This window comes from Microtus pennsylvanicus, chromosome 7 (genome assembly GCF_037038515.1).
Source record: "Microtus pennsylvanicus isolate mMicPen1 chromosome 7, mMicPen1.hap1, whole genome shotgun sequence".
NCBI classification, from domain to species: Eukaryota; Metazoa; Chordata; class Mammalia; order Rodentia; family Cricetidae; genus Microtus; species Microtus pennsylvanicus.
The window spans coordinates 111,571,868-111,597,962 of record NC_134585.1 but is presented as its reverse complement, the minus strand read 5'-3'; the positions used below and the strand labels follow the sequence as shown (position 1 = coordinate 111,597,962).

General features: G+C 45.4%; 1 protein-coding gene across 1 annotated transcript in view; it reads left to right on the top strand.

Annotated features, from left to right (window-relative positions):
• The first annotated feature begins 351 nt into the window (after positions 1-351).
• Positions 352-26,095, top strand: part of Dennd2c (DENN domain containing 2C) — a 76,580-nt gene continuing 50,836 nt past the window's right edge. Inside the window, exon 1 of the mRNA XM_075981758.1 lies at positions 352-455. The gene's annotated coding sequence lies outside the window, so the exon portion shown is untranslated. The remainder of the gene's footprint in view (positions 456-26,095) is intronic.

The window sequence follows — 26,095 nt, the reverse complement described above, 5'->3', positions numbered from 1 at the left end:
GGCATCTCTCTACTAACTAATGTTCCCAAGGAATGTTTGCTCACTGAGTTGCTTTATGGTTTTCTTAAAGGAGGTGCTGTTTGCTCCTGATCCAACTAGGCTCTCCCTCGAGGTGCGAGTCCGTGGCGTGTGGTTGGTCAGACAGCAGATCCGGAAATAGAGTTTTGGCTCCGCTAAGCTTGGGCCAAGGTCGCAGCAGGGAGCCAACGAGCACTCTGGCGCACCAGAGTCGGGGGGCGGAGAGACCGCCAGGCGTGGGTTTTGGGCAGGGTGCAGAGACCGGGGAAGGGCGGAGCCTGTGGGTGGGCGTGGGGCGTGTCCAGGCCGAGAAGGGGCGTATCCGGGGGCGGAGACTGCGATCTGCGGGGGTGGGACGAAGAGGCCAGAGTTGGATCCCAGAGGCCACAGATGCGAGTATCGGATCCTTGCGGGAGTCGGTGTCGCGGCCCAGGCAGGTAGGCGATGGGATGCGGCCGGCCCGGGAGTGAGGCGGCGGGGCCTCGGTCTCTCAGCTGTTGGCGTTGCCCCTGGGGGCGTCCCGTGTGTCAGTGGTCTCCAGGGAGCTGGGCACTTTGGGCCAAGGGAAGGCGGGTGGCAGCCTGCGTGCGAGCCGCAGCCGCAGGCGCGGTTGGGGGCGCGGGCGGAGGAGCCGGGCGCTCGCCACCCGGAGGAAACGCGCCTCTCAGGCGGTCTTGAACTTGGACGTTCCCGGACGGTGCACTTGAAACAGGGGTAAAGAGTGTATGCGTGCTCTTTGCCTCCAAACAGTCTGGCAGGCTCAATAGTGGAAGTCGTCAAGTAGTTTTTTTAAGTAAAAAAATTCAACAGTGGGCCTGGAAGTACAACTGTGGAGTAGCCAGGAGAGAAGATGATGATTAGATTATGAGTCAGTAGGCTCCACTCTGGAGCTCCGGCCCACAAACAAAACGTCGCACCTCCGCCAGGGTAACTTTTCCCAGCTTGTTTCCCCTAAGTGTAAAACTGGGACGCCCATGGGTGTTCTCATGGTCAAAGGACAGGAGTGACCGCGTTCTGCAGATGTCAGACATTGTTTGATACACATGCACCTTGGAGCTTGTCTAGTCTGTGAAACTACTAAGTGCTTAGCGCACAGTAGGCACCCTGTACACCTTTATCTCAAAGCTGCTGATTCGCCTACAGTATGTTAGATAAGTTCTAACTTCTGCCTACTATGTAAATAAGCTATTTACGCTTCTTTTCCACACAATCACCATTGTTTGGAGAGCGGATCTATTCTTAACTGAGTCATGAACTTTTCTAAAATAGCATACTATCTGTATAGTGTTGTGGAATCATTTGCCATGAAGTTTGTACCAATCAGAGAGACTCTTTTCCTCGGCCTTAGATAAATAGTCACTGTTGAAGATATCTGACCGAGTGAGCTGAGAGCATTGCTTCAAAGCAGGACTTAAATTGTTTTTGTAAATTGAGGGGCTCCTTATAGGAAGATCTGAATCTTCTAAAGCAGTTAATACGTAGCTGTGGGTTTTGTACAGTTTTTATTATAGACGGCTGTGTCCTTTCCTTGTACAAATGAGGAGGAGATGGGAAATTAAAAAAGGGAATAGCAGGCTGTAACCAGGAGGTTTCTACTAGGGCTACTGACGGGTTCCTGGAGTCGTTTCAAAGGCAGAAACCAGGAGCTGCAGTAATTGTCTCATGGCCTTCCATTAGTCTGTCGAATGTGGCAATAGACTTGGACTTTTTTTAGACTCAGAAATATCAGTGCTTTTGATGGAGAGCCATAGGCAGCCTCTTTCCTTTTCTAATTTAAAATGTAAAATTAGGGACATGGATGTAACTATTGGTGATGTATGTACCTACCACGCACAGAGTCTTGGGTGCAGTCCCAGTACTTGGTAAACTGGGCATGGCGGTTCACACCTCCCACCCCAGCATAAGAGAGGTGTATGTTGGGGTTCAAAAGCTCAGGCCACTGACGGTATGGTGAGTTTGAGGCCAGCCCGGGTATAAGTGTGACCCCACTACCGTACAGAACAAAACAAAATAAAAAATTCCTCCTATTATAGGGTTAGCGAGATGGCTTGGGGTGTAAGGGCACTTGCTGTCAAGTCTGAAGAGCTGAGTTCAGTCCCCAGGATGTGTAGAAGGAGAGAACCAGCTCCTGCAGATTGTCCTCTGACCTCCAAATGTATCCCGCCACATTGCCTCCCCCCACAAACTAATAAATGTAATAAAAATTTATTTATTATATGTGTGGGCACACAGGGCACACACACAGGGCACATATTTAGAGGGCAAGAAACAATTCGTGAGACTTAATTTTCTTCTTCTGTCCTATGGGTTCTGGGGTGTGAGTTCAGGCTCCATGGCAAGCTTCCCTCCGTGCTGAGCTGTCTCCTTGGCCCTTCTTTTCTCTTGCTTTGCAGGTTGAATCTAGGGTCTTGTGACTACTAGAACTCTACCACTGAGCCACACCCCCAGCCCCAGCTGGAAGTCATATAGTTATTACTATTTGGTTTTTCGAGACAGGGTTTCTCTGTAGCTTTGGAACCTGTCCTAGAACTAGCTCTTATAGACCAGGCTGGCCTCAAACTCACAGAGATTCACCTGCCTCTGCTTCCCTAGTGTTGGGATTAAAGGCATGCGCCACCACTGCCTGGCTGAAATCATATTACTTTTAAATGATCTGTAGCGGTCCTTTTGCTATAGGTACTGTATACCATAGTGGAATTAAGTGGAGGTCTAGAGGGGAAATTACTAGTAAATAATTTTGTGCTCTTTTAAGAGTTTTCTTTGTGAAGCTGGAGAGAAGACCCAGTGACTAAAAGCACTTGATGCTCTTCCAGAGGACCTGAGTTCAGTTTCTAGCACACATGTCTGGTAGTATACAAATGCCTGTAACTCCAGCTTCATGGGATAAGACATATATGTAGTATATGCTCACACACATATATGTATATATATAAATATATATATTAAAATTGAAAAATGAAATTTATGCCCTGGCAATGCTGAAGCCTGTATATGACAGCTCTCTTGAACTTGTCCATGTTGGGTTTCATGGTCTAAGTTGATGAGGATGACTGACCAGGTCTCTTCCTCAAGAGAGCACCAGATCTGATTACAGATGGTTGTAAGCCACCGTGTAGTTGCTGGGAATTGAACTCAGGACCTTTGAAAGAGCAGACAGTGCTCTTAAGCCATCTCTCCAGTCATGTATACACACACACACACACATGTAAATAAAAATAAATCCTTAGTCCAGTGTAATGCCTTTAATCCTAGCACATGGGAGGCAGAGGAAGTGTATCTCTATGAGTTCAAGGCCAGCTTGGTCTACATAGTGAGTTTCAGGCTAGCCAAGCTATTATGGTGAGTTTTGTTTCAAATTAAAAAAAATTATAGAAAAAGAGTTTTATTTAAACATTTTCAACGATTCCGTGGGAAAATAGGTGTTTTGAAACTTTTGTTTTGTTTTGTTTCTGAGACAGGTTGGCCTTATGTAGCTCAGGCTGCCCTCAAACATGCAGTAAATTCTATCCAGATCTGAGTGCTAGGATTGTGGTGTTTGCCACTATGATTGTCTAAAACTATTTTTCAAACCATCTTTAAGCATGTTCTGCATAATGAATTTACTGGAAGTTTATTTGTTGATCTTACAGGTCTAACTAACACCTTGTATTTGTTTTACTTACTGAGCAACTATCAAGGCATAGTTGAGAACCCACACTGTTGGCACGCAGGGGAAGGAGGCCTCCTTCCTGGGAGCATATGTGTTCCTTCTGCTTGAGGGGGCTAAGAAAGTACTGGAAAGCCATTTGGAAAGCTCAGCGCAGGCAGCGTCCTGAATTCATTTTGTGTATTAGCTTTTTAGTCCTCACAAAATGTACCATTGAGGGATGCTGTCATCATGAGAGGCACAGAGAAGATGAGTAACCGCCTGCCACCAGGTCAGGCAGCAGAGGTGTCAGGCTACAATGATCCTGAGCTCAGTGCTCAATCTCTGCCATGTATTGAGTTCAAATTCTGTAAGACACAGTGAAATCCAACAGGTATTTAAAAGACAGAATTTTTATGAATCTCAAATCAGACAGGCAGAAAGGAGAGAGAGAGGGAGAGAGAGAGAGAGGGTGGGAGGGAGAAGAGGAGGAGGGACAGACAGAAAAACTGGTATTACAAGATATAGAGGCATGTCCAAGCTACAATTTAATTATACTTTGTATGTAAAACTTTTTTTTTCTTCTGGTGAATGACATGGGATTCTCCTTGTTTTTAAACTCCCAGCCACTTAGGGCATTATCTTACCAATATAAGATGTGTCTGTTTTCAATAAGGAGTTTAAAATACCTGTTCGCAAACCATGACTTAAATGTTAGAAGCAGGAGAAGAAATGTCCCAGTCATGGTGGTTATACCTGTACTCCTAGCACCTGGAAGAGTAAGGCAGGAACCAGGAAATTTTGTAGGCTGGCTTGGGCTAAGTAGGGAAATCTGTCCCCAAACAATAAATAAATAAAGTCACTATAGTTTTAGTATGATAATAGAGGTATAAATATAATTGAACGGGAAACAATGTGGTAGGGAGGAGGGCTGTAGAAAAGGTTGAATCAAGTACCATATTTGAATTGATTTTGAGGGATGGCTAGGAGTTTGCCCAGCTCAGGGAAGGTATGGATGAGGGCCGGAACTCTTTGTGGCGTACGGTAAGTTCAAGAAATGCGTTCTGGTTACTAAAGTAAGAGGTACAGAGGTGGGTGGTTGGGCTAAAACTAATGTAGAAAAAGAAAATTGCCGAGCACGGTTATTTATTCCATTAGATCACTGCAATTGCTAGGTGAGTGTGGGGGTAGGTCCCCTGACTTGGAATAAAGAAATGACTGATTAAGTTCAGCTCTGCAAAATCTTTCACTGTAGCATATGGTATTGAAGTTTTTTTTTAAATACTTTTTAAGTAACATGAATTTTTAACAAATACATAGTTTAAAGCTATGATTCAGCAGGGGCGGGGGGATGAGTCTGTGGACACCAGTTACTGGAGAGAATCTGTGTGAGGACTTCACAACTGAGTCTGGAGACAATGGAGAGCCAGAGAAGGGTCAGCAGTAATTAGACAAGATTACACATGATGGTTCTGTGTGGTGGCTGGATTGAATGAAGCCAGGCAGAAGGCAGGGAGATAGGTTTGGAGGCTGATAAGATAGATGGGCCAAGTTTGCTATTGAAGTACTCCTGGCGGGGCAGATGAGGATCCGGAGGAAGAGGAGAGGGCAGCCATGAAGACAGGGGATAGGGAGTGTTCAAGAATCCATTAGCGGAGGAGCAAAAAGGGCAATGACTTTGTTTCTTAGCTTGGAAAACTCAGTGACTACAGAGGCTGGCTTTATTATTTTTCATGGGATGGGATGATAATTGTCTCCGTTCTGAACCTGTTGAGTTTGAAGTGTCTGTAGAGCAACGAGATGCAGATGTCAGGCAGGATCCAGAGCCCAGGATGAGGGTAATGGGTGACGGAGATCTCAGAGGTAACCAGCTGAGGTTGACACCGGTACCCAGACTCACTCAGGAAGAGAGCTTGCCAGTTGTCAAAAAGCATCCAGATGAGCTTTAATGGAAAGTTAAACAACTTTCAGGCTGAGATGCAGCCTGGGTGCTAGAGGGCCTGTGTCGCTTGGTTGAAGCCCTGCAACCAGCCTTCACTGTCACACGTAAGACTAGGTGTGGTCCTTGCCTGGAATCTTAGCACCCGGGAAGTGGAGGCCAGGGAATCAGAAATGCAAGGTCACCCTGGACTGCACAGGAGTTCGAAGCCAGCCTGAGCCTTACCCTAGCCCCCCCCCCCGCCCTTTTTTTTTAAAAAAAAAAAACAAGCCCTTTCAAGTATTTTCAACGAGAGACTGGGTGTAGCTCAGTTGGTAGCATGCCTGCCTAGCCTGCTAGAGGCTTTGGGTTTGATCCCAGATTCACAGAAGCTGGATGTGGTGGTAAAAATCTGTACCCCTAGAATGAGGTAGGTGGAGGTAGGAGGGTCAGGAGTTCTAGGGCGTCTTCAGCTCTACAGTGAGCTCACAGCCAACTAGGGCTACGCAAACAAACACTTGGGGGGCTGGATAGATTGTTGAGCAGTTGAGAACACTCGCTGCCGCCATGGAGGACCTGGCTTCCGTTCCCAGCACCCACATGACACAACCGTCCAGGGAGTGTGATGCCTTCTTCTGGTCTCCCACGGCACTGCACACATGTGGCACATTTATATACATACAGGCAAAACACTCATACACATAAAAATAAGCCCTTTAGCTGGGCAGGGGTGGCGCATACCTTTAATCTCATCAGAAGCGGATGTGTCTCTTTTTCAAGGATAGCCTAGTATACAGAGGGAGCTCCAGGCTAACCAGGGGTACGCGGTGAGACCCTGTTGAAAAAGAAATGCTTCCTCACCTATGGCGTTGGCAGGTAATTTCAAGGTTTGTTCCAGAAGACATCAAATTCTTGAGATTGGTTCTTTATTTACTCTGAAGAATGATCGTTTTGTATTGAGACTAAAAAACTTCCACTACTGAGCGTGTTGCTATTTTTACCACTTTACGGCAGCTCATTGTTTCAGCTGGGATTTTCAACCCTCACCCAATTAAATGCAAAAGAATGAAACGGACTCCTAAGTGAACCTGATAAGCACAGAGCATTGTCCATGTGTTCTCCACACTGGAGGTAGGAGAAGTTGCCTGTGTCATTACGGTGAATCTTTTCTGATTTTAGTTCTTACATGATTTATGTCGGAATTGAAAACAATGATGAGATAATATATGATTTAAACTGTATGCCGTTCTTTATAAGGTGATGGAAGTTACTGTTTTGTGAACCTTGTGTGTGTAAAACCACAGCGGCATTCTCTTCAGCTGTTGCTGCCCTTACACAACTTGCCTTTGATTTTTCCCATCCCACATCATGGCTGCCCTGTCGTCTCCCACCCCACATCATGGCTGCCCTGTCGTCTCCCACCCCACATCATGGCTGCCCTGTCCCAGCACCCACATGACACATCATGGCTGCCCTCCGTCGTCTTCCCTTTTGCTGTTGAGTGCCTCCTTTGTGTTTGCCACTTTCCCAGAACTCGCTTTCTCACCATAAACATCCCTTGTCTTAGCCCCTTAACTGAGACTTCAGATTTGCTGTTTTGAGGGCCTCCTGTAGCCCAGGATAGCCTTAACTTTTGAGGCATCCTCCTGCCTCAGCCTCCTCCAGAGCTCTGGGTTAGAGTGTGTGCCACCACCCTGAGCCCAGACTCAGCTCTTGCTGTTATCAGGTCCTTGTCTCCTTGGCTCCCCTGACGTTCTGTGTGTACTCTTGAGAAGCAAGGGGTGGTCAGTAATTTTCCTATCTTTGGTCCAAGTTTATTTTCTTTTTACTGTGTCCAGGTTCTGAGAGAGTTTAAGAATTATATACTTCATCCCCTCTATGAATCATGTTCTCCAGCGTCAGCTAAGGATCTGTCCCCTGTCTGTTCACCACAGCTCACCACTGAGCAGCTCTTAAAGATTGTATCCTGAGGTTGAGACAGGAGGCTCAGAAGTTTAAGGTTAGCCTGTGATAATACAGTCAGGGTCTATCTCAAAGTAAACAAACAAGCAATTGAGCTATTCTCAGGTAGCCAGGCCTTTAATTCTTATCATAGATACTCCCTTTTTACTATAGTAGGGTCATATGACCTGAACAGAATCAACCAATTTGGTCTCACGGCACACACATTTTCTCATCTTCCACTTCGGTAAGAACTACCACCGTTCTTTCTTTCGCGAGCCCTTCCAGAAAGGGCTTCCACCCCTTTCCTGCATGTTCTTTCTGTTAGGAATATTCTTAAGACAAGCCTCTCTGCCGACGCAAATAATTTCAATCAGACCAAATTAGACCCAATAAAAGATGCCCACGTTTAATGCAGCGCCCCCAGGTGGCTGGGGAAGCATGGCAAGGAAGAGACAGCAGGGGAGACCACTTAAAACCCAGAGACCATGTGTTCATTCTCTTGGCAGCAGTCTAAAATGGCCTGTGGGAGTAGTCCTGACCCTCCCTGGGGAGGGGTCACTGCTTGGTGGGCTTTCTGGGAGGTGGAGTCCAGACCAAGGCAATTCCCAGGGGGAGGGGGCTTCCAAAGATGGATGCCGGGTATTACATTTTCCCTTGTTCCTCTCCTTCCTCTTTCCCCTAAAGCAGCTGTTCTCAATCTGCGGGTTGTGACCCTTTCACAGGGGTCACCCAAGACCACTGGAAAACACAGATATTCACATTATGATTCATAACAGTGGCAAAATTACAGTTATGAAGTAGCAACAAAATAATTTTATGGAAAAAAATAATTTTATGGTTGGGGTCACAATATGAGGAGCTATAGATTAAGCCGTTGCAGCGTTAGGAAGGTTGAGAACCACTGCTCTAGGGATTACAGAAACATAAGCTTTCCCCCAACTTTCCAATGTTCTACTTGAAGTCGTTCCCTTATTTTTTTGTTTTCACGGTATCTTTTACTGACTTTCAAATAAACATCATATCCATACTTTGCCCATCTTCCTCCTCGTTTGCTGTCACCAGCCCAGGTCATCTGTGTTAGTTAATTTTCTCATTGCTGTGACCAGATCTCAGGCCAGAAGCAGTGGGTGAGGCATTTTAGCTCCCAGTCTTTGGGGATAGAGTCCACTGTGCTCTGGAACATGGCTGCCAGTGTGTCAGCACATGTCACACAGGTCTGCCCTCAAAAAGCAGAGACAGGAAGTCGAGCCAGGCTTACCAAACTGTAAGGCCGGCCTCCAGTGACTCACTTCCTTCACTGAGGCTCCACCTCCTAAAACTTCCATAGTCTTCAAAACTGCACCATGGTCTGGGGATGCTCAAAACTTGAGCATAGGGGGACAGTTTACACTGAAATCACACCACCATCCTTTTGAGAACCTTTATTTTATTCCCTGTGGCCACGTGCAGGACCCTGCCTCAATCCTTAGCTGTATGACATGAGTCTTTAAGGACCTTTCCTCCGGTGACAGCTGTGACCATGGCTCCCTGGCTCACGTTAACTGAATTCTAATCTGTGACAGATGTTCTTGGAGATCCCAGCTTTTACTAATGCCCTCTGTAGGGCTGGGGCTGGAGCTCAGGGGTGGAGTACTGTGCAGGGCTGGGGCTGGAGCTCAGGTGGAGCACTGTGCAGGGCTGGGGCTGGAGCTCAGGTGGAGCACTGTGCAGGGCCGGGACTGGAGCTCAGGGGTGGAGCACTGTGCAGGACCGGGGCTGGAGCTCAGGTGGAGCACTGTGCAGGGCTGGGGCTGGAGCTCAGGGGTGGAGCACTGTGCAGGGCCGGGGCCGGAGCTCAGGTGGAGCACTTTGCAGGGCTGGGGCTGGAGTTCAGGTGGAGCACTGTGCAGGGCTGGGGCTGGAGCTCAGGTGGAGCACTATGCAGGGTTGGGGCTGGAGCTCAGGTGGAGCACTGTGCAGGGCCGGGGCTGGAGCTCAGGTGGAGCACTGTGCAGGGCTGGGGCTGGAGCTCAGGTGGAGCACTGTGCAGGGCCAGGACTGGAGCTCAGGGGTGGAGCACTGTGCAGGGCTGGGGCTGGAGCTCAGGTGGAGCACTGTGCAGGGCTGGGGCTGGAGCTCAGGGGTGGAGCACTGTGTACGGTTGGGGCTGGAGCTCAGGGGTGGAGCACTGTGTACGGTTGGGGCTGGAGCTCAGGTGGAGCACTGTGTACTGCTGGAGCTGGAGCTCAGGTGGAGCACTGTGTACTGCTGGAGCTGGAGCTCAGGTGGAGCACTGTGTACTGCTGGAGCTGGAGCTCAGGGGTGAACACTTCTGTAGCATGTGTGAAGCCCTGGCTTCAAACCCTTGTATTTCCCGCGCCCCCCTCCCAAAAAAAAGCCTTGTGCCAGTGGGACCATGTGCTCTTGCTTTGTGTTTTCACAAAGCCTAATTGAGATACTCCTACTTCTCCAAGCCTTTGCTTCTCCATCTCTTCCCTCTTGGCAGATATTCATGCTTATTATTTCAAAGCAGGGAAGCTGTAAAAGCCCTCCGCTAGAAGTTCCTCATCGTGTACCCCTTAAGCCTGCAAATCTGCCAGCATCCCTCGTCCTTCGCTTGTCCATACTCCTGCTCCAGGGGAAGAGCAGCCCTGTTCCTGGTGACCGCGCACCTCTCCAGGTCCCACTGGAGGTCCCTGCCTTCTCTCCCTTCTGGGCTTCTGTTCTCTATCCTTGTTTCTTCCCCCTTCCTTCCTGATGCCTTCCCACCCGGGTTTAAATATAACTTCTTTCCTGTGCTAACGAGAAAAGCTCTCCTGCACCCAGTGTTCCTTCCCAGCCCTCACTGTGTCGTCCCCTTGCTGCCGGCTTGGGTTAACTCCTTGAATGATTGTCTACAGTTGCTGCTCCCGAGCTTCATGGCCCCATCCACTCCTAGTTCACTGCCATCTCGCAGGCAGCATCCTCCTTACCGCTCGCCCGGGTCTTGATGACCAACAGACACTCAAGTCTCAGTCTTCCTGTCTTCTTCGCTTCCATAATTCTGAACACTCCTGTGATCTCTCTGGGCTTTTGTCTACTTTTGTGATTGAGTTACCATCTATGGTACATATACACTGAGTCAGAATGCCTGAGAACTGGCCTGTTCTGAATTGGCAGTGTTTCTGGAATTTATGAGGTACTAATTTCAACAGAGAGTGATTGCTTATAAAAGCAATTAAAAACGATTGTATTTGTATAGCAATGAAGAGTCATATAGTACAGATGAATGAGTTTGAGCCAGATGTGCTGGCGTGCACATGTAATACCAACTACTTCAGAGACTGAGGTCGGAAGATTGCAAGTTCTAGCCCAGCCAGGGCTGTGTACTGGGGTTGAGAAGTTCACACAGCAACCATGAGATACCTTTATTACCAGAGGGGCTAGAGCTCAAAGGCAGCAGATCTAAGTGGTGGGGAGATCAGGAGGGACTAGATTCCTATTTGCTGCTGAGAGTGTAACTTAGTCCAACTGCTTTGCAAAAGTACTTGGCAGTGTGTTGTAGTAATAGACCCACCCCATAACATAGCAATTTTAGATAATACCAAAAAAAAGATTATGTCTATCAAAGATATATATATATATGAACTGTTGATAACAGCTTTTTATTGTGTGATGCCAGGAATCCAGTGTGTGTCTGGCACGAGCTAGGCAAGTAAGTGAGCTCTACCCCAGCCCTGCTTGTTAGCAGGGGCCAGATCTACAGACAGTCCATATAAACATCAGCAGGACAGGAGACGTAAAAAAGTAAATGCTGGCGTTTTTACCACTAAATAGAATTCTATACAGCAACAACAACAACAAAAAAGAAAAACCCTCCTATATACAACAATTAACCATACAGATATTATTTTGTACAAAAGAAACTTTGCAAAGAAGATACATACCAGAGCTGGAGAGACGGCTCAGTGGTTGGGAGCACGTTCTGCTCTTCCAAACCATCTGAGTTCGATTCCCAGCAGCCACATCAAGTGGCTCACAATTTCCTGTGACTCCAGCTCCATGGCAGTCTGACACCTCTAGCTCCGGTGAGCACCGGCACTCATGTGCATACACCCACATAAACACACAAACACACACACAGAATTAAAAATAAATCCTAAAAAAAGAAAGATGTATTGTATTTTTTAATGAAGGTTCTCTCTGAGCCTTGGTTACTTGCCAGAGTCCAGCTCCAGTGGGGTTCAGGTCTCAAAGAGAAGGTGTGGAGTTGGCGGTGAGGGGGGATAGAGACAAGATCTGAGGGTGAATCAGGATGGCTGCCCCATCCTGATTGAAAAAAGGATACACTTTTCTTTCTCTCTCTCTTTCTCTCTCTCTTTCTTTCTTTCTTTCTTTCTTTCTTTCTTTCTTTCTTTCTTTCTTTCTTTCTTTCTTTCTTTCTTTCGTTTCTCTGTAGCTTTGGAACCTGTCCTGGAACTCGTTCTGTAGACCAGGTTAGCCTCAGACTCACAGAGATCCACCTGTCTCTGCCTCCTGGGTGCTAGGATTAACGTCGTGTGCAGCCGCCACCACCACCGAGCTAAGGCTACACCTTTTATACTCTACAATTGCACAAAGGATTAAATGGGAGAAAGGGAGAAACGAGCTGGGGTGTGGCTTGTGATCAGGGATTGAGAAAGCCAGCGTTGACCTTGACAAATTAATAGGCACCAGTCACGTGTTAAAGGAGGGCTGAAAGTTCCTCTTGCCAGAGCTTTGGCTCCCTTTTTAGCAAGCAGGAACTTTCTTAAGCCCCTGAGAGAATAGGGGGGTGTCTAAATACCTGGCCTTGGGAAAAGGACTTTCTTGGACACACACACACACAAACAAGACCAGGCACTCCATTATAGAATATTGTAGGGTTTTTTTTTTTTGGTTTAGTTTAGTTTATCCAAATAGCTTAAGTTTAAAGTAAGCAAAGACAAGGTGAGACAAATTTTTCTGTGAGCCCGAGTAGACCTTAGGAGTGTATAAATCCTGTCTATCAAATGTACCTTACTATCAAGGCTGTGTCACTTACCTAAATCTAGCAGCTTGGTGTTCACTTCTGCGGGAACAGGCAGAGTTGTCACACTATATGGTTCCACGGTGGCAGAGATTTTTTTCCAAAGAACTTTTATGTAGCTTTAAAATGAAAAAATAAGAAGATACAATTATAAATACATCCTCATTACAGCTACATAAAAATAGTCTCATAAAAAAAGACCAGGAGGAAACACCAAAATATACCAGTGATTATGTAGGCGGCTAGAAGTACAGCTGTCTCTTGGCCACCAGGACTCTGGACATTTCTAAAAATAATATTAGTGTGACTTGATGACTTTAAAAAGCATTGCACGTTATTTACTTATTTATTTGTGTGGGCACCCACGGTGTGCGTGCGGTCTGAGGACAACCTATGGGAATCCGTTTCTTCCTCCTACCGCAGGGCCAGGGGCTCTGATTCAGGTGGTCAGGCTTGGTAGCAGCACCTCTACCTGCTGAGCCATCTCTCCAGTCCTACCCTGTGACTTTTCAAACTTTCTAAATTGTATCTCTGGAGTGTCTGGGGAAAATTGCAGTCTTCCAACACAGTGGAAGTGAGGGTTTTGTTGACTTTCTAGTGTTGTGTTAAGTGGCCATGTTCCAGTTCAGGGCAGCTGGTGCTGGCTTCAGAGAAAGCTTCTTAAGGGTAATTAGATAAAAAGATTAAGATTTGCTTAATTATCTTTTCTAATATTGAGTTAATGTAATGAAATTCTAAAAGCTTTATGGTATTAAAGTTACGTTGTATATAATTTCCCACCTTGTAGTTTATAAAACTTCCTGTCTGATGAAACTTCATTTGATTGTTTTACCTAAGACAAGTTTTGTTTATTTACTTGATTTATTTATTTATTTTTGTTTTTGTTTTTGTTTGAGACCGGGTTTCTCTGTAGCTTTGGAGCCTCTCCTGGAACTAGCTCTTGCAGACCAGGCTGGCCTCGAACTCAAAAGATCCACCTGTCTCTGCCTCCCTGGTGCTCAGATTAAAGACGTGTGCCACCACCGCCCTGCTCGCTCATTTTATTTTGTCTTTAAGATAGTCTTGCTGCCTGTCCTGGAACTAGCTCTTGTAGACCAGGCTGGTCTCGAACTCACAGAGATCTGCCTGCCTCTGCCAAAACCACAGAGAAACCCTGTCTCGAAAAACCAAAAATTAAAAAAAAAACAAATAAATAAATAAAATAAGATTGTCTTGCTGCCAGGCAGTGGTGGCGCACGCCTTTAATCCCAGCACTCAGGAGGCAGGGACAGGTGGATCTCTGTGAGTTCGAGGCCAGCCTGGTCTACAAGAGCTTATCTTGCTATGTAGCCCTGGGTCACCGTAGACTTGAAATCCTCCTGCCTCAGACAGTTTCGCGCTGAGGTTACATGTCTGTGCACCGTGCCTAGCTTTCCTAAGCCATTCTTAAGATTTAATTTTTATTTATGTGTGTATGTGTGCGAGAGTGCCACAGAGACGGAGAGGTCATTGGGTCCCCTACAGCTGGAGTGACAGCCAGTTGTGAGCCTCTCAAATGCAGCAGCTAGGAACCAGACTCTGGAAGAGCAGAGTGCTCTTAACCACACAACTCCTCTAGCCACACCATTTTTATTTCTTAACTTATTGCATTCTATCCATCTATCTATCTGTCTGTCTATCTATCTATCTATCTATCTATCTATCTATCTATCTATCTATCTATCTATCTATCTATCTATCCATTCATCCATCCATCCATCCATCCATCCATCCATCCATCCATCCATCCATCCATCTATCTATCCATCTATCTATCTGTCTATCCATCTATCTATCTATCCATCCATCCATCCATCCATCCATGTATCTGTCTATCTGTCCTGGAACTCACTCTGTAGACCAGGCTGGTCTTGAACTCGCAGAGATCCACTTGTCTCTGCTTTTCAAGTGCTGGGATTAAAGCCATGCACCTCCACTGCCTAGCTAGCCCTACCATTTTCCATTTTTAAAAAACTAGCTTGAGCTGGCTGTTTTTATCTGCTGCGAAGGTGCCAGATGTCAGGTCCTCCTACTTACATATCTCTGGAACCCTACTTAAGTACAGACTGGCTATCGTGAGGTTCCCTTCCCTTGCTCTCCAGGGTTCTGGGCTAGCACAGACTCCCACCCCACCCCCCTTGTACCTTTAAAGGCTTCGCCATTGTCCCTTGAGATGATGACAGTTAGTTGATGCCCACCCCTGAGAAGGGTCACGAGTGGTGTCTGCAGAGTCAGCTGTGTCCTGTTCTCAGATATGGGCGTTTGACTCCTGTTGTTTGGGCTTCGACCTGGGAGAACCCTGCTGAGAAGACAGGAAAGCTGCACATAACATCCTGGTGTTGTTGTGTCTGCCACCAGCATTACATAGGTAGTGGTTCAGCACAGGAGCCGAGCTTTTTCAACCAGTTTACCCAGCCTTTGCTTTCTTGGCTAAACAGAGAACCAACACCGATTCAGAAATAAGATGCACCCTAGAGCTGAGGGCTGTGTGCTGGGGAAAATCACCACCGTCAGATTCCTACGGCAGAAGAGAAGGCATTCCCTACCACTCTTGCCTCTGTGGATTTTAGAAATAGCAAAACATCCTAATTTACAGCGTGAGACATCCTAGTTACACAGTGTGCTCTAATAGCGAAGATATCATACATAACTAGCTAATCTACAAGATGGTATAACTCTTTATTCATTCCTTCCTTCATTCATTCACTCATTCATTGGTTTTTCAAGACAGGGTTTCTCTGTGTAACTTTGGAGCCTGTTTTGGAACTCACTCTGTAGACCAGGCTGGCCTCAAACTCACAAGTTCTGCCTTCCTCTGTCTCCTGGGTGCTGAGACTGTGCCACCACTGCCCGGCTCTTTTTTGGTGTACCTCTTTAAAGACTCACGTATTTATGTATCTGAGTGCTCTGTCTGCACATGGGTCTGCACACCGGAAAAGGGCGTTAGATCCCATTACAGATGGTGTGAGCCACCACGTGGGTGCTGAGGATCAAACCCAGGTCCTCTACAAGAACAGTCAGTGCTCTTAACCGCTGAGTCATCTCTCCAGCCCCTCAATCTTGGGTTTTCTCTGTTTACATTTTATTTGCTGAGAATTTTGGGACAGTGGTAATTTGTTTTTATTGCTCATCAGAAATGTATGAGCTGAGTTAGTCTGAGCGCTTGCTGCCACAAGAGGACACTTTTTATGGCTTTCTCTGTGAGTGAGGAATGAATAATGTGGATAATAATACATTGTATCGTTGTATTAGCAGGAAATGATTTAAAGTTAGGGAGAGTTTTTCTGGTGACTTGGAGCCCTGGCTTGGATCCTCGGTGTCTGTCTAACTGGGCCTGGTGGGAGATAGAGGCAGAGGATCCTGAGCTCAGGACATGATCATTCTTGGCCACTGAGTGATTGGAGGTTAGCCTGACTAAGACCTTGTGGTAACAAAACAAAACAAACACACACACACCCCAACATAACAACAACAAAAACAACCTTGGGAGAATTTTTTTTTAAGTATCTTTTTTGGTATACTTAGTTGAATGTCTTTAAAACACTGGTATTTGATAAAACTTGACTTTATAGGCTTATTTATTGTGTGCGTCTTTTTATCCAGTGTAATTACTGTTTATTCCCGGGAGATGATTTGATCAGTGAATTAGCTTGTGTTGTTAGTATATATAGGGCGTCTGCCTTAGACACTTAGTTTGAATTCCTTTTAACTTTTTGTTTGTTGGTTTCAGATGGGTCTTACAAGGTAGGCTGTTTGTCTTGGAATTTGCAGAGATCCTCTTGCCTCTGCCTGCTGGGATTAAAGGTGTGCACCACCAAACTGTGTATATTTTGCATTTCTTTTACTCTCACCAGCAGGAAGAGGCACCTTAGAAGATAACTCAGTGGCTTGAAAAACCAGTGGAATATTCGATTTGAATAATAGCCAGTCATCCTGGGAGCTACTTATATCTTGACCATTAGAGTGTGCGCTGTGTAAATTAAGCCGTCTCATGCTGCGTGTTGCTATTTCTAAGACATGTCTCTCATTTTCCATGAATGAGAGATTTTTGTATCTTTTCGCATCACAAATGGAATATGTTGTGTAACTCAAGAAAACCCTTCATTTGTGAGAGACCAAGGATGGCAAGAGTGTTTGGAGCATCTTCTCCAGCTGTGGTGCTTTTTCCTACACACAAAGCCCTCTGGCTTCCCGTGAATCTAATTTCTGAAGTCTGTGCTGGGCTCTAGTTCCAGCACACTTTAGAAACCAGAATTATCTCCCAGCAGCAGTTAGATGAAGAGCCAGCTCGCATTCCTGGAGGTTTTGAAGGGTTCCCTTTGGTTTCTATCTTACAACTGCTAGAGGTTGTGCCCACGGTATCACATGTGCTGCTGAGCGCTGTCACCATCTTCCAACTCTGGTTACTCATGAAGCATGACCGTTCCTGTGTTTTCTGGCTTCCATGATATGTGGACTGAGCAGAATGTCTTTCTGAATACCATTAATGGGCAGGAGAGATGGCTCAGCAGTTAAGAGCACTGACTGCTCTTCCAGAAGACCCAGGTACATTTCCCTGAACCCACTTGGAAGCTCACAACTATCTGTAATTCCAGTCCCAGGGGATCTAACGTCCTCTTCTGACCTCCACAGGTACTGCATGTACATGGTGCACAGACACACATGCAGGCAAAACACCTGTACAGATAACAAAGGTTAAACAGGCCACTTTTCTTCCTCTAACCTATGGTAATTATCTCTTTTATTTTAAAGCTTTTTGTTACACTACAGACCAGTGGGTTTCCTTGTAACATGTTCATACTTACATGTCATCACACCTTTTAAAGATTGTGTGTGTGGACTCACAGGAACACATACATGTGGGCCAGAAGAAGGTGTCAAATCTCCTGGAGCCAGAGCTCAGGTGATTGTGTTGGTGCAGGGAACCAAATCAGCTCCCCTAACAGAGCAACAAGTACTCAAGCTCTGAGCCCTCTCTAAGCCCTTTCCCTAGGAACTGGGAGCCTTGGATGAAACTGTGTGTCTGCTCTGTGTCAGACAGTAAGTATAGACAATTGGTTCTTATTTCTTCTATGTCAATTATTTAAATGAGTAATGTTGGCATTAGTTATACTAAAATATTCTAAGATGTATTCTCATTAGTATTAGTTACTTTTTTTTATTGCTGTGATAAAACACCACAGTCAAGGCGACTTATAGAAGAGAGAGTTTATTTTGGGCTTATAGTTCCAGAGGGTTAGAGTCCAAGGTTCATGGCAGAGGTGGCAGGTGACCAGAGCAGTTCATAGCTGGTCGCCAGTCTTTTTTTTTTTTTTTTTAAGATTTATTATGTATAGTGTCCTGCCTGGATGTATGCCTGCAGGCCAGAAGAGGACACCAGATCTCATTACAGATGGTTGTGAGCCACCATGTTGCTGGGAATTGAACTCAGAACCTCTGGAAAAACAACCACTACTCTTAACTGTCTCTGCTCCCTCTTTGCCCCCTTTTCTGCCTCTTCTCTCTCCTCTTTCAGTAAACCTCCTATGTGAGCTCTGTTGCATGGTACGACTGCTTCCGCTGTTTCTTTTCTAAATTATAACAGCTCTCCCCTGACTCTGGTGTCTCCAACTTCTTGGTGTTCCAAGGCAATCCTGGCTTCACCGTCACAGCTTCATGCAATGGCCTCTCTAGGCTTCCATGTAGGGACACCCCTGCCACACATCTGACCTCAGTGGCTTTCCTTAGTCATGGGGAATATTCCATAGGCCCTTTCTTGTGTCCTTGACTCGAAAGCCAGAACCCTGAGCCGAAGCTGCTTGCTCTGCTGCTTGTGGGGCTGGAACATGGCCCGATGGTTCAAGTACATCTTCACCAGCTTTCTTTTTTTCAGTGGTTTCTTTTACTGCCTAAGCTTGACTGTCCTGAAACTTGATCTATAGGCCTGACTGGCCTAGAATTTAGAATTAGTCTCTGTCTCCTGAGTCCTGGGATTAGGGGTGTGCAGCACCACATCTGGCTCTAAGTTTTTCTTTCTTTTTTTTTTAAATATTTATTTATTTGTTATGTATACAATATTCTGTCTGTGTGTATGTCTGTAGGCCAGAATAGGGCACCAGACCTCATTCCAGATGGTTGTGAGCCAGCATGTGGTTGCTGGGAATTGAACTCAGGACCTTTGGAAGAGCAGGCAATGCTCTTAACCACTGAGCCATCTCTCCAGCCCCTCTAAGTTTTTCTTTAACTCCCTTTCATAAGTTGGAAGTTTAGCTGGGTGGGATTTTGCCCTGAGATCACCACTCCTTTTATTCCATTTAACATCAGGGTTTTTACATTTTTGCTTGTCTTCTTTTTTTCTTTCTCCCCCCGAGACAGAATATCTCTGTAGTTTTGGAGCCTGTCCTGGAACTCGCTCTGGAGACCAGGCTGGCCTCAAACTCACAGAAGTCTGCCTGTCTCTGTGCCCAGTTTTGCTTATCTTCTTGAACACAGGATTTCTCTCCATTCCATTTCCTGGTGCCCCTTTTCTCAAATTGTACATTTTGTGACTTTCTTTGCTCAGTCTGCTCCTTTTCCTTATAGATTACAATAGAGTCAACACTAATCATGATCACGGGACAGAGTCGATACTAGGCTGGTTTGAAATCTCCTCTGCCAACGCAATTAATCCAAACCTCTTCACTTTAGCCTCAGGCAGAGTCTTTGGAAAGGGCGGAAAGCAACCACACCCTTCACCAAGATTCCACAAAGGTAGTCTCTAGGCCACGTACTAATGTTGCCCTCTTCAACTTCATTAAGCCCCTTTAAAAGCATTCAACTGCTTTTCTAATGCAAGGTCTCAGGGTCCGCATTCCTCCATTACAAAAGCGAGGTCAGGCCTACCACAGCAGGACTCCAGTGTCTGCCGCTGTCTTGTCTCTCGGTTAGGGTCTTATTGCTGTGAAGAGGCACCGTGGCCGTGGCAATTCTTAAAAAGAAAGACATTTCATTGGGGCTGGCTTCCATTGTCATCATGGAGGGAACACAGTGGCACACAGGAAGACGTGGTGCTGGAAAGGGAGCTGAGAGTTCTATATCTGGATCCCCAAGCAGCAGGAATTGACAGCCACACTGGGTGTGACTTGAGCCCACCCCCTAGTGATGTACATCCTCCAGCAAGCCACACCTCCTAGGAGTGCCACTCCTATGGGAGCCATTTTTATTCAGGCCACTACTCCTGCTGGACCACCTAATCACAAACTTTTCTTTAAATTTTTTTTATAGATTTATTTATCCTGTATATATGAATGTTTTCCCCGCATGCACATATGTGCACTGTATACATGCCTGGTGCCCAAGGAGGCCAGAAGAGGGTGTAGAGTCCCCCAGAATTGGAGCCAGGATTCTTTAGAACTGAAGCCACAGATGACTGTAAGGCATTCAGGTCCTAGCAAGGTCATTAAGAACTCCACACCACTGAGCCTTTCGCCAGCCCCCTCAAACTTCTTTTTCATCATATTTGGGACTGAGCCATTTATTCTGCAGATCTTCACTGAGGAATTACTGCTTGGTGCATTCTCTCCTAAGTGCTGGGGACGTAGTAGTGCAGGAGTTTATATTCCAACAGAGACCAACAGTATGTAAACAGATGCAGCATTTGAGTGAAGACGCTGCCCTGAGATGCCCACCCCATTCTGTGGTGTACTTCCTCCCCCTACCTGGAAGGATGCCTCAAGGGCTAAGAGCACTGGCTCTTACAGCCGACCTGGCTTCTGTTCCCAGCTCCCACATGGGGCAGCTCACAGTCACTATAACTCCAGTTCCACGGAATCAGAGGCCTCCTTTTGTCCACCTCAGGCACCAGGTCCATCCACATATGGCAGACCACACACACACACACACACACACACACACACACACACACACACCTTAAGGCTTTTTTAAAACACAAATAAAATCCATGTTTATTTTTAAGTAAATATGAAATGGAGTGAGAAGTGATGGTGGCCTAGGTCAGTATGCAGATAGTGAAGATGAGGGTGGTCAGCATTGGAAATGCATTTTGAAGGTGCAGTCACCAGGAATGACCATTGTATTGTAACGGGATTAATCAGGTCCATAGCATGTAGCACCCGCTAAAATAGATGAACAGTGAAGGGGAATTGGAGTCACTTGGCAGGGCTGTATGGATGACGTGGGTTACCAGCTCTATCAGCCGCACAGCGTTGTAGACTCCTTATGGGTCAGCCCCTAAATAGAATTTTCATTTATCAACTAGCATTTTAAAATTCTTTCATTTAGGCTGGTCCGAAGGTAGTGAGTTCTTTCAGTTGATTGTTCACAGTCAGCCATTTATGGCAATTGTTAGCATTGTTATACAATTGTAAACAATTGCTAATAATTGATTACTCTGATTTCACTACTATACTTGACTAGTCTTAAAAAAATAAAATAAATAAAGTTCTTTCATTTAACAAAAACCTCAAAACAGTCCCATGATAAGCTCCAGAGACCTGACTGGCCCAGGCAAGCATTAAGTTTACACTTCGAAGCAGCTTTCATTTTTCTTACTCTGCAGTTGAAAGTCATGTACAATAACTGCGAGTTCTATGTTATGTATCACAAGCACTCATTAACATTTTTTGAAGTTTCTTTGCTATATTGGGGGCCATTTCAGTTATTTACACGGCCATTCCCTCTGACGGGAGAGAGGTAAAAGGCCGAAATCCCGCTGTGCTTCTTTGAAGATTTATGATTCAATAAGTAATAATCAGGGAGATGGAAAAAGCGTGAGAAGTTTAAGCCAATTTGACTCTGGCTTTTGTTTGTTTTTTTTCTCCAGTGATTTGGTTGTTTTTCATTTGCTAGAAAACATTTTTAGCTAAATCCAATGAGGAATTTTCTTCAAGACATATTTCTGTATACTTTATCAGAAATGGTGGCACAAGCCTATAATCCCAGGACTTGGCAGAAGCAGGTGAATCTTTGTGAGTTCAAGCCCAGTCTGGTCTACATAGCAGGCGCCAGGCTACCTGGGGCTGCATAGCGACACCCTGACTCAAAGTTATCCAGGGGCTTTACAGGTTAGATAATATATACCGACATTTCAATCAATATAAATATGCTTAATAGAAAATTTTTAAAAAGAAAGGAAGTAAAACTGTGACCCTATTTTATGTATGAACTATAAAAGCAGGGGTGTTTTGAAGGCTTTGAAATTGTGTACAGTTGGCTTTTCCATTTTCTTTTTAGTTTAGATTTACTTACTTTATTTTTAATTGTGTGTGAGAGAGAAAGACACAGACAGACAGATGGACGGATGGACTAACTACAGATATGTGCATGTAGGTGCAGTGTGCAGAGGCCAGGAGACGGTGTCAGCCCCTGGTGCTGGACTCACAGGTGGTGTGAGCCACCTGATGTGGGTGCTGGCAATGGAACTTGAGTCCCCTGCAAGAGCCGTCCAAGCTCTGAACTGCTGCGCCTTCTCTCCAGCCCTGTTTTTGCCAATTTAAAAATACTTGTTAGGTATATTTCCAATTTTGTTATTATTATGTTAGTGTTGCCTCGTACCTTGAGTCATAGGAAGGGTCAAACAATTAGATTTGTTTAGGAATACGTTAATAGAGTCATCCCTTAGCATCTTGGGGTTGTTTCAGGACCACTTCGTGGCTACCAAGATTTGTGGATGCTCAAGATCCTTATATAAAATGGTGCAGTGCAGCCTATGGTCACCTCATGTGGCGAGTCCTCTCTGGGTGGCCAGAGCAGCTGATAGAACGGGAGCGCAGCTCAGATCTCTTTTATGCTGTGCCGGGTCGGGGATAATGACAAAAGACGTCTCTAATATTTAGTACAGACACATTTCCCCTCCAAGGGTTTTCAGTCCACAGTTGGTTAAGTCCAGAGATGTAAAGCTCACGATACAGAAAGGCAGTTCAAAGATCAAATGAGTTAGTAGAACTGTGCCTGTCTCATATTAATTGAGGGAATTAAGTCCACTAACTAACTTTATTTCATATACCGGAGATGATTGGAAGGTATTAATTCAATTTCGATAGCAGAACCTTGGTTTACTTCTTTAAAAAATGTGCTGCTCATTGGAAGTGTTATAGACTGTGGAACGCCCTAGTCCAGTGGTTCTCAGCCTTCCTAATGCTGTGACCCTTTAGTACAGTTCTTTGTGTTGTAGGGACCCCAACCATAAAATTGCTTTGATGCTACTTCATAACTGTAATTTTGCTAATGTTATGAAAATAATGTAAATATCTGATATGCAGATGATCTGAGGTAATCTCTGTGAGAAGGTCGTTCGACCTAGGGGTCACGACCCATAAGTTCAGAGCAGCGGCCTTGAATCTGTGACCTGTTTAGGAATAGCAGCCTAACTACACTGAGTGGCATTGGGACAGAGGACAGGTAGGCCATTAGGGTTGGAGAGATAGGATAAGGGCATACATTAATGTCGTCATTGTAAGAGGGAAAGAGTGAGATGTTCGTCAGCATGTGTGCTGGCTCAGCCCCATAGACCGTGTAGGTAACTTTCTGTAGCAGTGTGACAGCCACCATTCTCTATAATAATGCCGTAGCGTCATCACATACTTGTGCACGCTTTACATACTATTCACTCTGTCTGTCCTCCGTGTACTGACCCGACATGTCTTACTCCCTGTAGAAGTGAGACAGTTAAGACTCTTGAGAGGTTAGAAGAGTCTGTGTGCTGGGTGGCTTAAAGGGGACTTCAGTCCAGACGTCCAGCTCGGAAGCCTGTGCTCTGGGCTGTGAGCCATGACTTGGCCCCCACACATGAAATACGGAGCTCCTTGAGTGGTATAGTATCCTTTCTTCTGTGGTTTCTCTCCTTCATTGCTGAATTGAGTGATTTATTCTACTCCCTGAGAAACAGGTCACATTCAGAGAATCATCTTGTCTCTTCACTCCTAAAAGGAAAAATATATATGTGTTTTTTCCTGAGACAGGGTTTCTCTGCATAAAACCCTGGCAATCCTGGAACTTGTTTTATAGACCAGGCTGGCCTTGAACTCACAGAGATTCACCTGTCTCTGCCTCCTGAGTGCTGGGATTAAAAGTGCTAACGTGCCCAGTGTATTTATTATTTTTTAATGTTTCTTTAAAAATACATTTATTTTTACTTTGTGTGTGTGTTTTCCTGTTTGCATGTATATGTAACGTACAAGCAGTGTCTACAGAAGTTAGAAGAGAGTGGCAGATCCCTGAGACTGCCACCATGTGGTTGCTGGGAACTGAACTCCAAGAGAAACAAGTGGTTTTAACTGCTGAGCCATCTCATGACCTTAAAAAGAGATCCTAAAGATTTTTATGGGCCATCAAAATGGCCAGAGGTCAGGGTACCTACTGCAAGCCTATGATACACACACACACACACATACACACATACACACACACACACACACGACATGGGGTGGGGGGAGAAAATATGAATGTAAGGAATGATAATCTTAAAAACGAAGGAGAGAGCCAGGCAGTGGTGGTGCATGCCTTTCATCCTAGCACTTAGGAGGCAGAGGCAGGCAGATTTCTGTGTGTTTGAGGACAGACTAGTCTACAGAGCGAGTTCCAGGACAGTCAGGGCTACACAGAGAAACCCTGTCTTGAAAAACAAACAAAAAACAAAAATACAAACAAAAATAAAAACAACAACAAAGCTAAGGAGGGGCTGGAGATGTGGCTCAGTGATTAAGAGCACTGACTGGCCTTCCAGTGGACCCAGGTTCGATCCCTAGCACTCATATGGTTCCAGGGGATCTGGCACCCTCTTCTGACCTCCATGGGAAGCAGACATACAGACAAAATGCTCATACACACAAAAAAATTAAGGGAAAATATTATCAATTCAGAATTGTATATCCAGGAAAGTTATTCCCTTCTTCAGGTTCCTACTTCGGTGCTGTTACAACAGTGTAGGATACCGAATGGAAAAGGCAAGCGGGGTTAGCACATTCATATTTGAACCCGGTGCCGCCAGCTCCAGGTCCTTTGCTCTTCATTCTGGGAACATCATTTATCTATCTCCATTACAGTGAAAAGCGTGGCAGGAACCGATTAAGATGCGCCTCTGACCGGGTGCCGCACACGGGAGACGTGGGATTCATGTTATCCCTTGCACCGTGCCACGCTGCTTCCCACAAGTGACGAGTGGAGGGCTGCTGCTTTTTTCTCTCCCCCCAGAGATTTTTATCTCTTATCTTTTTCCTGAAATGCCATCCTCAGGCGCCAACAACAATTCTCTTTCCATTTGGCCGCCTTCCTTCTAGTAGCTAAGTAGCTGGCAGCTGTTTTCTTCAGATAAACAGTTACTTTGGCTCTAAACATAAAACAAGTGTTATTATAATAGCCATCTACACCCAATTCCCCACTTTTCCCACGACCCAAGAAGAACAAGAGCTTAGGTAACCACGTCATGAATGTGAAGGTGGAGCCCTGAGCTAGAATTTACACTTAGGCCCAAGGCCGTGAGTTCAACTCCAGCTGTGTATAGAGGAGGAATCAACCAAGTATCTCTGTTCCTTGAAAGACAATGCTGGCTCTGCAGAATTTAGAGTTTAAAGAGTGACTGTTGTTTTGTTTTTAAATATCTATTTATTTATTACATACACAATATTCTGTCTGCGTGTATGCCTGCAGGCCAGAAGAGGGCACCAAACCTCATAACAGATGGTTGTGAGCCACCATGTGGTTGCTGGGAATTGAACTCAGGACCTTTGGGAAAGCAGGCAATGCTCTTAATAGCTGAGCCATCTCCCAGCCCCGTGACTGTTTAGAATAATTAATACACCTTGTCTAACACAGTTACTTCTTTCCAAGGGCCTGAATTTATTACAGATGTGAAGCCTTCTATTTCTGATTTTCTTTGTTCTCCAAACTAAGAGACTGAAAATTGAGGTTATAACGGTTTTACCAGAAGTCATCAGATGATCTCCAGGGTAGTCAGGTGTGCAAGAGATGTGTGTGTGTGTGTGTTTGAGAGAGAATGTGTATGTGTTGTTTTGTGTGTTTGTGTGTGTGTTATAAGTCTGTGGTTTGCCAGTTTATTTTTCAAGCCAACATCTTTAGATGAGCTAAGGGTTTTAAGTTTTATAAAGTCTAATTTGAAGGTTTGTTTTTTTTGTGTTTTTTTTTTTTTATTTTTTGAGACAGGGTTTCTCCGCAGCTTTTGGTTCCTGTCCTGGACCTAGCTCTTGTAGACCAGGCTGGCCTTGAACTCACAGAGATCCACCTGCCTCTGCCTCCCGAATGCTGGGATTAAAGGCATGCGCCACCACCGCCTGGCTGAAGTTTTTTTTTTTTTTTAGTTCATGCATTAAAACAAACAAACAAAAACATGCTGGGTGTTCATGGCGCACACCCTTAGTCCCAGCCATCAGAGGCAGAGGCAGGTGGATTTCTGAGTTTTGAGGCCAGCCTGGTCTACAGAGCAAATTCTAGGACAGCCAGGGTTACACAGAGAAACCCAGTTTTGAAATACCAAAAAAATTAAAAATTAAATGTAAGAAATCTTTTTCAACTTTTAGGGCAGAAGATTGGCTGCAATAAAGTACTTTGAATTAAAAGGGGGAATTTTTCTTCT